General features: G+C 42.9%; 1 protein-coding gene across 10 annotated transcripts in view; it reads left to right on the top strand.

Moving 5' to 3' along the window:
• LOC109890833 (neuron navigator 1) overlaps nt 1–13,168 on the top strand; it is a 132,117-nt gene that overhangs the window by 11,953 nt on the left and 106,996 nt on the right. The gene's annotated exons all lie outside the window — the stretch shown is intronic.

The raw sequence follows: 13,168 nt of genomic DNA, 5'->3' as shown, positions 1-13,168 counted from the left end.
TAGGGTTGGAGTCAATATGTGAGGTTAGGGGTGGAGTCAATATGTGAGTGTAGGGGTGGAGTCAATATGTGAGGGTAGGGGTGGAGTCAAAATGTGAGGGTAGGGGTGGAGTCAATATGTGAGGGTAGAGGTGAAGTCAAGATGTGAGGGTAGGGGTGGAGTCAAGATGTGAGGGTAGGGGTGGAGTCAATATGTGAGGGTAGGGGTGGAGTCAATATGTGAGGGTAGGGGTGGAGTCAATTTGTGAGGATAGGGGTGGAGTAAAGATGTGAGGTTAGGGGTGGAGTCAAGATGTGAGGTTAGGGCTGGAGTAAAAATGTGAGGTTAGGGGTGGAGTCAAGATGTGAGGGTAGGGGTGGAGTCAAGATGTGAATGGTAGGGGCTGGAGTCAAGACGTGAGGTTAGGGGTGGAGTCAAGATGTGAGGGTAGGAGTGGAGTCAAGATGTGAATGGTAGGGGCTGGAGTCAAGACGTGAGGTTAGGGGTGGAGTCAAGACGTGAGGTTAGGGGTGGAGTCAAGATGTGAATGGTAGGGGCTGGAGTCAAGATGTGAGGTTAGGGGTGGAGTCAAGATGTGAGGGTAGGGTGTAGTCTAATGCATACAGTAACATTAGTCATGTTTATGTATAGGATGTATCATTATGTCATGCTTGACTTTTTGTTTTCATTGTCAGAGATTGAATCACTGGTTGTGGCTGTCATTGGGCAACCCCATTGAGGGGCTGAGGGAGGGGTTGAAATATAGATTTGACATTTTCTAAACTCTAATATTCAGTGGGCGCCAGAACTGGGCCGTTACAAAAACAAATGTGCTCACTCTCTGGCTGTTAATAATCTTGCATCGAGTGGGAAGTCTGATCTGCTGTAAAACTCTGTCATTCTTTTCAGTCAGGCGAATGCCTCTCTCCAAACGGAAACCAAGCGTATAGTAATCTCTGCTACGCTAAGCCAAATGTAATCATGTAACAAATTTAAATGGATCAGTTCGACACAGCAGGAAGAGGAAGGGAGATTAATTATGTGCAGGATTTGTCAGATCCATATCAAATGGACTGAGAATGTACTTAATACACTGAACAAAAATATAAACGCAACATGTAAAGTGTTGACCCAATGTTTCATGAGCTGAAATAAAAGATCCCAGACATTTTCCATATGCACAGATTTGACATCCCTGTTAGTGAGCATTTATCGTTTGCCAAGATACGCAATCCACCTGACATATATCTGATATATCAAGAAGCTTATTAAACAACATGATCAATACATAGGTGCGCCTTGTGCTGGGGTCAATAAAAGGCCACTAAATTATGCAGTTTTGACATACAACACAATGCTACAGATGTCTCAAGTTTTGAGGTTGCATACAATTGGCATGCTGACTGCAGGAATGTCCACCAGAGCTGTTGCCAGAGAATTGAATGTTAATTTCTCTACCATAAGCCACCTCCAACATCATTTTTGAGAATTTGGCAGTACATCCAACCGGCCTCACAACCGCAGACCACGTGTATGGTGTTGTTTGGGCAAGCAGTTTGCTGAAGTCAAAGTTGTGAACATAGTGCCCCATGGTGGCAGTGGGGTTATGGTATGGGCAGGCATAAGCATCGAACAACAAAGACAATTGCATTTTATCGATGGCAATTTGAATGCACAGAGATACACTGACAAGATCCTGAGGCCCATTATTGTGCCTTTCGTCCGCCGCTATCACCTCATGTTTTAGCATGATAATGCACAGCCACATGTTTCAAGGATCTTTACACAATTCATGGAAGCTGAAAATGTCCCAGTTCTTCCATGGCCTGCATACTCACAGACGTCACCCATTGAGCATGTTTGGGATGCTCTGGGTTGATGTGTACGACAGAGCGTTCCAATATCCAGCAACTTCACACAGCCATTGGAGAGGAGTGGGACAACATTCCAGAATCAACAGCTTGATTAACTATATGTGAAGGAGATGTGTGGCACTACCTGAGGCAAATGGTGGTCACACCAGATACTGACTGGTTTTCTGAGCCACGCCCCTATCTTTTTTTTAAGGTATCTATGACCAACAGATGCATATCTCTATCCCAGTCAAGTGAAATCCATAGATTAGGTACTAATGAATTTATTTAATTTGACTGATTTCCTTATATGAACTGTTACGCAGTAAAATCTTTGAAATTGTTGCATGTTGAATTTATATTTTTTGTTCAGGTAGTCATATGGTGTGTGTATGTGTGCGTGTCTGTGGATGTTGTGAGCATTTGTCATGATTCAGACTCACCTTTTCCTTACACACACATAATTCAATACCATGTGATGTGAGGCGTCTGGCCCTGGAATGCTGCAAGGGAATACCACTAATGGCTGTTGATGTCATCCCCAGTGGAACAGACCACACCCATGCACACAGTCTGTACAGCTAACCTTGTGGGGACACACAATTCAGTCCCATTCAAAATCTTATTTTCCCTAACCCTAAACCTAACCTGTACCATAACCCTAACCTTAACCCTAGCTCCTAACGCTAACCCTAAAACTAACCCTAGTTCCTAAACCTAATTCTAACCCTAAAACTAATTCTAACATGAATCCTAAACATGCTACAAATAGCATTTGACCTTGTGGGGACTAACAAAATGTCCCCAATTGGTTACATTTTTGGATTGTTTACTATTATAGTTAAACACGTCCACACACACACACACACACACACACACACACACACACACACACACACACACACACACACACACACACACACACACACACACACACACACACACACACACACACACACACACACACACACACACACACACACACACACACACACAGACATCTCACTGCACTTCTTCTGAACTTCTGAAGTAATCTCAATGTCAACTGTGATTATGGGAGGACTGGACTGAAATAGCAACCTGTGGTAACACAACATCTAGTGTATTGCAGAGGCAAGCTATGCTGCTTCAAGCATAAACTGAATCCACAAAACATTAGGAACACCTTCCTAATATTGAGTTGCACCCCTTTTGCTCTCAGAACAGACTCAATTCGTTGCGACATCCACGGGGTGTTGAATACATTCCACAGCGATGCTGCCCCTGTTGACTTCAATGCTTCTCACAGGCACTTAAATCTTTTGTCTTGCCTTATTCACCCTCTGAATGGAACACACACACAATCCATGTCTCAATTGTCTCGAGGCTTAAAAATCATTCTTTAACTTTTCTCCTCCCCTTCATCTACACTGATTGAAGTGGATTTAACAAGTGACATCAATAAGGGATCATAGCTTTCACCTGGTCAGTCTATGGCATGGAAAGAGCCTGTGTTCCTAATGTTTTGTACTCTCAGTGTATACTTTCTAAGATGTTCCCTCAAGGGCAAACTAAACTGTATGCTTCATCTACGTATGTCTGAAAATGTAGTTTCTGAATGTTTGCGGCAAACAAGGTGCTACTAAGTGTATAATTTGTATAACGGACTAAGGTCTCCATTAGCCTCTCTGACTGCCACGTCTCAGTGATGCTCACCGCCACACCCTGTGTGTCCGGGCCAATGTGGACTCTGGTTTGGGCCGTCTGGTCCAGAGACACGCACCAGTGGTAGTCTTTCCACCCTGACAAACCCTGGACGAGTCTGGACACGTGTTTGCCTTGGAACCTTCAATCTGTTTGGCATGTGGTGTTTTTCATGGAACTCTCATAGGAAGTGTCCCAAATGGCACCCTATGTAGTGCACCACCATTGACCAGGGCTCTGGTCAAAAATAGTGCTCTATATAGGGAATAGGGGTCACTTGAAACACATCGATCGACTTCTCATTGACCAGCTAGAATAGCTCGGGTTACAAATCAGAGAATTTGTGGTGGTGAGGTGAAGTGAAGGATGTTTATGTATAACCTAGTCTTAGACATTACCCCTCAATATAATAACATGGTAGTATATGGAAATATCTGTGGCAGAAGTGATAGCAGCTTGGAAACGGGTGTGTGGATTCCTCCAAGAATGGTGTGTTCTATCACATCCAATCCATCTTATTATGTACTTCAGAGGAGACTGCTTAGTTCTCAAGGCACACCTCCGGATGGGGCATGTTATATGTCCATAACGCAGTCTGACAGTTGATCAAGATGGTAGAGATCTTGCCAGCATGCCGATGAAGAGGAAGACATGACAGTAGGATTACTGAATGCATAAACTCCTTATGAACTGTAGCATTACTCAAAGGGAAACTCTGATGCAATAATTCAGGACAACCAGGGAGAGTCTCATCCACCTCTACCTGCACAACGATGAAAATAAAACCTAATATAACTCAAACGGAAAGCATTTACATTTTTGCGCAGTCCAGGCAGTGCTGAGAGGGATAGTTTGGCCTGCTATTTGTTCTGGTTCTGGTTGGATGTCTTGGGGAACTGGGAGGTAGGGAGACCAGCACATTGTGATATGGTGGCAGTAATTCCCTTGCCTGAAATTGTATTTTTCCATAATCTGGCATTTGACTGGTTTTCTTATTAAAACGTTGGCCAGATTGTGCTATGCACTAATCCCAGTGCTGCCCCCTTTTTTGTATCTTTTTGATCACATGTTTAAATTTGATATGCGTGAACTGAATCTCACTGCCACTGCACCTTATAAGGTAAACTAGATGCAGAACGGCAGGTATTCAATCTCCAGTGCTCCTTAAAACACTGTTGTACTATTCTGTATTCTACTGACCTACTTGTCAGCCCACATACATATCTGTAGGCTAAGCAACACAGAACGATGGTCCCACGCCTACACTCTCTGCAGCATCAATGCTCACTGCACTCACTGCACTACAGCGTCATCCATTACTGCAGTAATAGTAAGAGTTCGATTGAGAACTGTGTCAGTTACATAACATGTTGACTGCAGTGGTCTTGCTTGTTTTTGTGGGATGTCACAGGGTTGGTTGGCACTGGCAGGGTGTACTTTCTCTCCTCTGACTACTGCTTTTAAAGTTTGGCCATTTTGGATTTGGCAAGTCTTCTTTTGAAACAGACTGGTTTGTGATTAAGTGGAAAGTAAATGTGGAAAAACGAGTCAATGGACAACGAACAAGGTCACCGGTGTCTCTAAATTCCTGTTTAAGTTAGATAACTGAAATAATGACACCTCTACCTTTCCTTGCTTAATGGATTGAGGGATACGTAGTTGACTGAGGCTGCATGTGCGCTCTGTAGGAGAGGCCTTTGAAAGTCTGTGTCATCATTGGACATGAGTTGCTGCCCTGTAAACTGCCCTGCAGCATGAGCTCAGCTGGGCGGCAGTGATATCATCACCATGGCCCAGGGCTGGATAGATTAGACCTTTAAAGTGACTAGTAAGGAATAAATTCCCCTTCTTAACTCACCCTCCCAAAGCCTGCAGTGGCTATGGCAGACAAAGTTCCAGGACTAATCCAACATATGCTGTGGGAGCTTAGAATTCCACTCAGTATTTTGTGTTTAAAATGGATTAAAACCCTTTTAATCGTGAACTAATTAGCTGTGATAACTGCTTAGATAGACATGTGTGTCTCTATATGGCTGAATGTTGCAGGGCGACAATGTTTCAACAGCAAAATGGATGACATGTCAGGAAGCATAGTTGCAGCTCTTGTTTATATTAGTGACTCTACTTACCTTCATAAGATGCCAGTTTCAGCCAATCTATACTACCTTTCAAAAGTTTGGGGTCACTTAGAAATGTCCTTGTTTTTGAAAGAAAAGCACATTTTTTCTCCATTAAAATAACATCAAATTGATCAGAAATACAGTGTATACATTGTTCATTTTGTAAATGACTATTGTAGCTGGAAATGGCAGATTTTTTAATGGAATTTCTGCATAGGCGTACAGAGGTCCATTATCAGCAACCATCACTCATGTGTTCCAATGACACGTTGTGTGAGCTATTCCAAGTTGATCATTTTTAAAGGCTAATTGATATTTTGTTGTACTGATTAAAGAAGCAATAAAACTTCTTTAGAAGTCTGTGTCTGCATGCACGCACACACATGCAGACACACACACACACACACACACACACACACACACACACACACACACACACACACACACACACACACACACACACACACACACACACACACACATGCAGACACACACACATTCCTTCAGGAGAGTGCCTGCTGCATAGTTGCCGTAATTGCATTAGAATGCATGACGGATTGAGGACTGAGCTTGACTAGCTTGAGTGAATGAGGCACAATTGGATTAGTAGCGATCTGTTCTGGGAAACGGAAGGGCTGGCACACTGGTCTCCCAGTATCTGTTATCTAGGTGGCAGTGATGGGAACACTGGGACCCAGCTGTGGACGGGTGATCCTGGTGGTACACTTTGGCCTGTCCTGAGTCTCATGGCATGTCTCTTTTTCGCCTCTGTGGATTTAGATGTATCATCTGCTGTGTCTTATCCAAAGCACAGAGAGAACGGACAGAGTTGTTTTAAATTAGTCTATTTTACACTATTGTAAATAATTAGCTTACATAAACACACATACAGTGCAGTCAGAAAGTTTTCAGACCACTTTACTTTTTCCAAATTTTGTTGTGTTACAGCCTTATTCTAAAATGGATTACATTTACATTTTTCCTCGTCAATCTACACATAATACCCCATAATGAACAAGCAAAAACAGGTTTTTAGACATTTCTGCAAAGGTATTCAAAATAAAAAACAATGAAATATCACATTTATATAAGTATTTAGATCTTTTACTCAGTACTTTGTTGAAGCACCTTTGGCAGCGATTACAGCCTCAAGTCTTCCTGGGTATGATGCTACAAGTGTGGCACACCTTTATTTAGGGAGTTTCTCCCATTCTTCTCTGCAGATCTTCTCAAGCTCTGTCAGGTTGGATGGGCAGCGTTGCTGCACAGCTATTTTCAGGTCTCTCCAGAGATGTTCGATCAGGTTCAAGTCCGGGCTCTGGCTGGGCCAATCAAGGACATTCAGAGACTTGACCCAAAGTCACTCCTGCGTTGTCTTGGCTGTGTGCTTAGGGTCGTTGTCCTGTTGGAAGGTGAACCTTCACCCCAGTCTGAGGTCCTGAGCGCTCTGGAGCATGTTTTCATCAAGGATCTCTCTGTACTTTGCTCTGTCCATCTTTCCCTCCATCCTGACTAGTCTCCCAGTCTCTGCTGCTGAAAAACATCCCACAGCATGATGCTGCCACCACCATGCTTCACCGTAGGGATGGTGCCAGGTTTCCTCCAGATGTGACATTTGGCATTCAGGCCAAACAGTTCAATCTTGGTTTCATCAGACCAGAGAATATTGTTTCTCATGGTCTGACAGTCTTTAGGTGCCTTTTGGCAAACTCCAAGCTGACTGTCATGTGCCTTTTACTGAGGAGTGGCTTCCGTCTGGCCACTCTACCATAAAGACCTGACTGAGTGCTGCAGAGATGGTTGTCCTTCTGGAAGGTTCTCCCATCTCCACAGAGGAACTCTGGAACTCTGTCAGAGTGACCATTGGGTTCTTGATCACCTCCCTGATCAAGGCCCTTCTCCCCCGATTACTCACCCGGGAGGCAAGCTCTAGGAAGAGTCTTGGTGGTTCCTAAATTCTTCCATTTAAGAATGATGGAGGCCACTGTGTTCTTGGGGACCTTCAATGCTGCAGAATTGTTTTGGTACCCGTACCCAGATCTGCGCCTTAACACAATCCTGTCTCAGCGCTCTACGGACAATTCCTTTGACCTCAAGGGTTGGTTTTTGTTCTGACATGCACAATCAATTAAATTTACCACAGATGGACTCCAACCAAGTTGTAGAAACATCTTAAGGATGATCTTTGGAAACAGGATGCACCTGAGCTCAATTTTGAGTCTCATAATAAAGGGTCTGAATACTTATGTAAATAAGGTATTTCTGTTTTTATTTATTTTTTAATACATTTTCACAAAATTCTAAAAACCTGTTTTCGCTTTGTCATCACGGGACATTGTGTTGCAGATTGATGAGGATATTTTGTTGTCGTTGTTGTAATACATTTTTGAGTAAGGCTGTAACGTAACAAAATATGGAAAAAGTCAAGGGGTCTGAATATTTTCCGAATGCACTGTACATACAACAATGTAGGTCTCTCTTGGGAAATGCAAGTTGTATCTCAAAAAGGCTAACCTCGTTAAGTACAACAACACAAGAATGCACAACTATGCTCCAAGCGCTTCCTGTGTTTGCAGGCAGACAAACTGAATCATTGTGTTAACCCTATTATAGTCCTAGCTATTTATTGGTTAGTGAACATAAGGAATATTAATCCGATTCTAGATCCTGTTTCATCATTTTGAGCTTTATCAGTAAATCCGCATCATGATTATTAAACAGCAGAACAATAGATGCCAATGATCCTATTACAGTAACACTTAGACCAGAATTATGATAATTGGTAGATAAGTATGTGAAACACACCGCAAGCACTTCTTTCTTTCCAACAAGCTCATTTTCCAATCACTCGAGAGATGGTTATCACGAGACAGAGATGTGAAAGGGATATAGAGGAAGCCGATGCCTTTCTGCTGGAGGCCATGTTGAAAGACAAAGCAGAGCAGTGAGCCGTCATGGAGATACAGCGTCTCAGCCCTGCTCAACCACTGTCTTCTCACTGGGGGCCTTGAGCCAAATGTAAGGCGAGACACAGTGTTGTGATGCTTCCGTCTCTGACCCCCCCCCCCCCCCCCCACACACCTGTCTGTCTGTGTGTGGGGGCGAATGTGTGTCACTGTATGTTGCCTTGTGTGTGTGGGTGGATGTTGGTTTATGTGTCAGTGTCTGACTATGTGTCCGTGCATGTGTTTGTGCATGCATGTGTGTTGTTAATCCAGTTTTATCAAATGACTTAAATTGCTGTGACACACTCATCATTATGGTGTAAAACTCAGCTTTGCTTGAAACTCAGCTATGCTTGAAACTGAAATGCACAGTTTGACAACTTTGTTCAGCCTGCTGCCACTGACGTCACTTGATCAACTGGTTGTAATGTAGAATTCGATCGATGCAAGCTGATTGGGTCAGATTGGGTCAGTTTCCTGTATTGGCCCATTTCAAATGATGGGATTAGCTATTGAACTGAAGAAGAGCTACAAGCAACTGGTCGAAAGCAGACATGTTTTTTGTCAGACGGTGGATAGTTAGCAATTTTCCAGGATGCTTGTTTATTAAAATTAGCCACTTTCATGGGTGATTTATAAACATTTGGATTACAAGAGAGCAAAAAATGAAGACCACTACACTTTTCAAATATCACATTGGGAATATTAAACCATGGGAAGTTTTCTAATTGCACCCTTTTCAATCCCGTTGATCTTCAAGATCTGAATGACTATTTGGAAATCCAGGACATTTACAACCCTCATCTGAATATCACCTCACAATAGTTTCTGTATTTTTTTATATTCTGTTTTGTTTTTCCACGTGAATTTTAACACAACTTAATCAAGAGCAGTACAAGTCTTAGGTTCAACATAAAGAGATGTAGGCAGAACTAGCCTTGAAATGACCTCAGCTTTGGGTAGTAAGACAAGGCCCTGAATTTTAAGGTCTCTCTGCAACCAGCTATTAAAATTGCATTTTTCCTTGTGTATTTTAGAGAGAACATTGAGTAATTCTATTGGAAGTTGATTTGTATATTTAAAAACCATCCCACTTGGCACACACTGGTTGAAACAATGTTGTTTCCACATCATTTCAATGAAATTCTGTAGAGCCAATGTGGAATAGATATTCCACATTACAACTGGGTACAATTGACATCTGTGCCCAGTGGGATGGTTCAATACAGGCTGATTGTTGGTATGTTTACTGGGCTCGGGCAGTAATGCTGGCTGTGTGGTTTGATGTTTGCCCGTTGGAAGGAGCTGTGCTGAATGTCAAAATCAAACAGTGACGGACCATGAACTCAGGGGATAGCTTGACATGATGTCACACAAAAATATGAATCACTGTATGTGTGCGTGTGTGTTGTGTACGGAATTTGGGCGTGTGAGAGAGATTGAATAAGAGCGAATGACAGCGAGGGGAGGGGGTTAGTGCAGAAGAAAATACATTAAACATAAACAGGCTGTTAAAATATATTCAAGCCTCGTTCTTAGTGCTTCCATTGGCTCATTTGTGTCCAGCATCCTCTGACCCACACACTCACACACTCTCTTTAACGCAACACGTGGGTCTTACATTGCATTCAACTGCGTTATAGGTTTATCCCATTGCAGTGGTTAGCAGTTGGTATGGAACACTGACATATGCAGGACTGCTTAGGACTTATAGAGGAATTACTCTGGCTGGCGTGGAACAAGAAGTCTGCAGTTAGGTGAGAAAATAACTGTACTTTCTATTTCAGCCTATTGAGCTATTTTCAGATCAGATTCATATTACTGTTTTACAATTGTACAAATTCTACTATATGTCTAAAATAGTAAACTCTCTGTTTTACTCCTTTGCTTTTACCCTTCGTAGGAGGAGATGTGTCACTCCACTGTCATTAATGCCAAACAGATTCATTTTAATTAGTGTGTGTGTGTGTGTGTGTGTGCGCGCATGTGTGTGTGCACGTGCATGTATGTGGCAACATCTGCTGCTCTACTACAAGGCCTATATACACTAAAAGACCTGCTCGTCGAACATCTCATTCCAAAATCAGGGTCATTAATATGGAGCTGGTCCCCCTTTTGCTGCTATAACAGACTCCACTCTTCTGGGAAGGCTTTCCACTAGATGTTGGAACATTGCTGCGTTGACTTGCTTCCACTCAGCCACAAGAGAATTTGTGAAGTCAGGCACTGATGTTGGGCGAATAGGCCAGGCTCGCAGTCAGCGTTCCAATTCATCCCAAAGGTGTTCGATGGGGTTGAGGTCAGGGCTTTGTGCAGGCCAGTCAAGTTCTTCTACACCGATCTCGACAAACCATTTCTGTATGGACCTCACTTTGTGCACAGGTGCATTGTTATGCTGAAAAAGGAGGTAGCCTAGTAGTTAGAGGGTTGGACTAGTAACCGAAAGGTTGCAAGATCGAATCTCCGAGCTGACAAGGTAAAAATATATCATTCTGCCCCTGAACAAGGCAGTTAACCCACTGTTCCTAGGCTGTCATTGAAAATAAGAATTTGTTCTTAACTGACTTGCCCTGTTAATAAATTAAGGTAAAAAAATATAGAATAATAAAAAGGGCCATCCCCAAACTATTGCCACAAAGTTGGAAGCACAGAATCGTCTAGAATGTCATTGTACACTGTAGTGTAAAGATTTCCTTTCGCTGGAACTCATGAAGCTCCCAATGAACAGTTTTGTGCTGACATTGCTTCCAGAGACAGTTTGGAACCCGGTAGTGAGTGTTGCAATCGAGGACAGAAGATTTTTATGCGCTACGTGCTTCAGCACTCGTTCTGTGAGCTTGTGTGGACTACCACTTTGTGGCTAAGCCGTTGCTGCTCCTAGACGTTTCCACTTCACAATAACAGCACTTACAGTTGACCGGTGCAGCTCTAGCAGGGCAGAAATTTGACTAACTTACTTGTTGAAAAGTTGGCATACTATGACGGTGCCACGTTGAAAGTCACTGAGGTCTTCAGTAAGGCCATTCTACTGACAATGTTTGTCTATGAAGATTGCAAGGCTGTGTGCTCAATTTTATACACCTGTCAGCAATGGGTGTGGCTAAAATAGCCGAATCCACTAATTTGAAGGGGTGTCCACATACTTTTGTATCAACACATGCCTCAACGGACGCACCTAGCGAACGTTCTCTCGGCGAGGTGTTTTAGGGAAACGCATGTTACATCTTCGGCTGTTGTATGAAAGATGCATCGTTAGAACACTCATAAGCCTAAATTCCACCCCTGTCGGGAAACTTGGCCCTGTTCTGTTTAACTCCACTCCAGTGATTACTGAGTGGTTAATCTGGAACAGAGACACGGTGCCATGTGTTGTGCAAGGGAGGTAAATAGGGATAAAACATCTACATGTCCAATTATATACTTCACTGAGTATCTTAGAAGTGATTGCCTCTGGCATTCTAATGTGCAGCTGTAGCACACCACGTCAACAAGTACCCCACGGTACAGATAGCTGGTGCTGGTTTGTTGTGAAATGAGGGTGGTAGATAGGGGCTGGGTGTTGATGGGGAGGCCATGGTTCGCTAAGCCCAGGGAGGAGGAGTGGTGGAGCATGTCCAAGGGACCAGAGCAGACGTTGGGGTGGGGTGCTGCTGGCACCACCTTAAAGGGCCGGCGGTCCTGCTAAGTGTGCCAAACGGTGTCAGTCGGTCACAGACTCTCCCAGCATGCAGTTCACTGGAGGGGAGAGCCTCATGTTGGAATATGTTTGTGGCAAAGCTGCTTCAACCTTAACAAGTAATATTGATGATATAGATCATTCTAACAAAGATATGTTTGAATTGACTTTCATGACACTCCAATCTTACCCACACCCCCACGCATTCGTAAGTCTCTGTTTAAATTATATTTGAAGGGGTAATACAGTAAATCTATAGACTGTAGCCCTCTCTCTCTATGTCAGACAGACAGCCTGGTATGCACATCTGTTGTCCAGTATACAGTGGAACAAATGTTACAATAAGCATGCTGTGTCTTCCGTCTCCTACGGATTGCAAGAATACGATCCACTGTATAACTTCTTATTTCAGACAGACACATGCGTGTGTTCTCCCTAGTCTCCCACAAAGCAGGACCACACACATCGAGCTTTAAAACAATGCTCAATTTGTTTCAGATTGATTCCATATGATGTGTACAGTAAGCTAGCTACTGATATTTGCCAGTCTGGAAGTAAAAGACCATGAAAAAGGCAACAGTTTTTCTCAATCGCATTCAAGCAATTTTTGGATCTGTGTTGAAAGGTATTTATATCAGAACAGCAATGATCAAATGCTCAAATAGGCCTACAGAACTTCTGATCATTTTCTCGCCTTAGTACCAGACTTGCAATATCTTAGACCTTTTGCAAAAAAAAATTAACAGATGTCATCAGTTAATACAAAAATCCACTATAGTATAGTGTTTTGTTCACAGAATATTAAAACATTGCAAGAGAAATGTGTGCAATTGTGTTGCACACTGTTTTCGGCAATAAGTAAATACCACTAAATCACCCCATCAGTGCCATACCATGTACAATATATGGAAA

This window comes from Oncorhynchus kisutch, linkage group LG5 (assembly GCF_002021735.2).
Source record: "Oncorhynchus kisutch isolate 150728-3 linkage group LG5, Okis_V2, whole genome shotgun sequence".
In the NCBI taxonomy this organism is placed as follows: Eukaryota; Metazoa; Chordata; class Actinopteri; order Salmoniformes; family Salmonidae; genus Oncorhynchus; species Oncorhynchus kisutch.
This window is presented reverse-complemented; position numbering and strand designations above follow the sequence as displayed.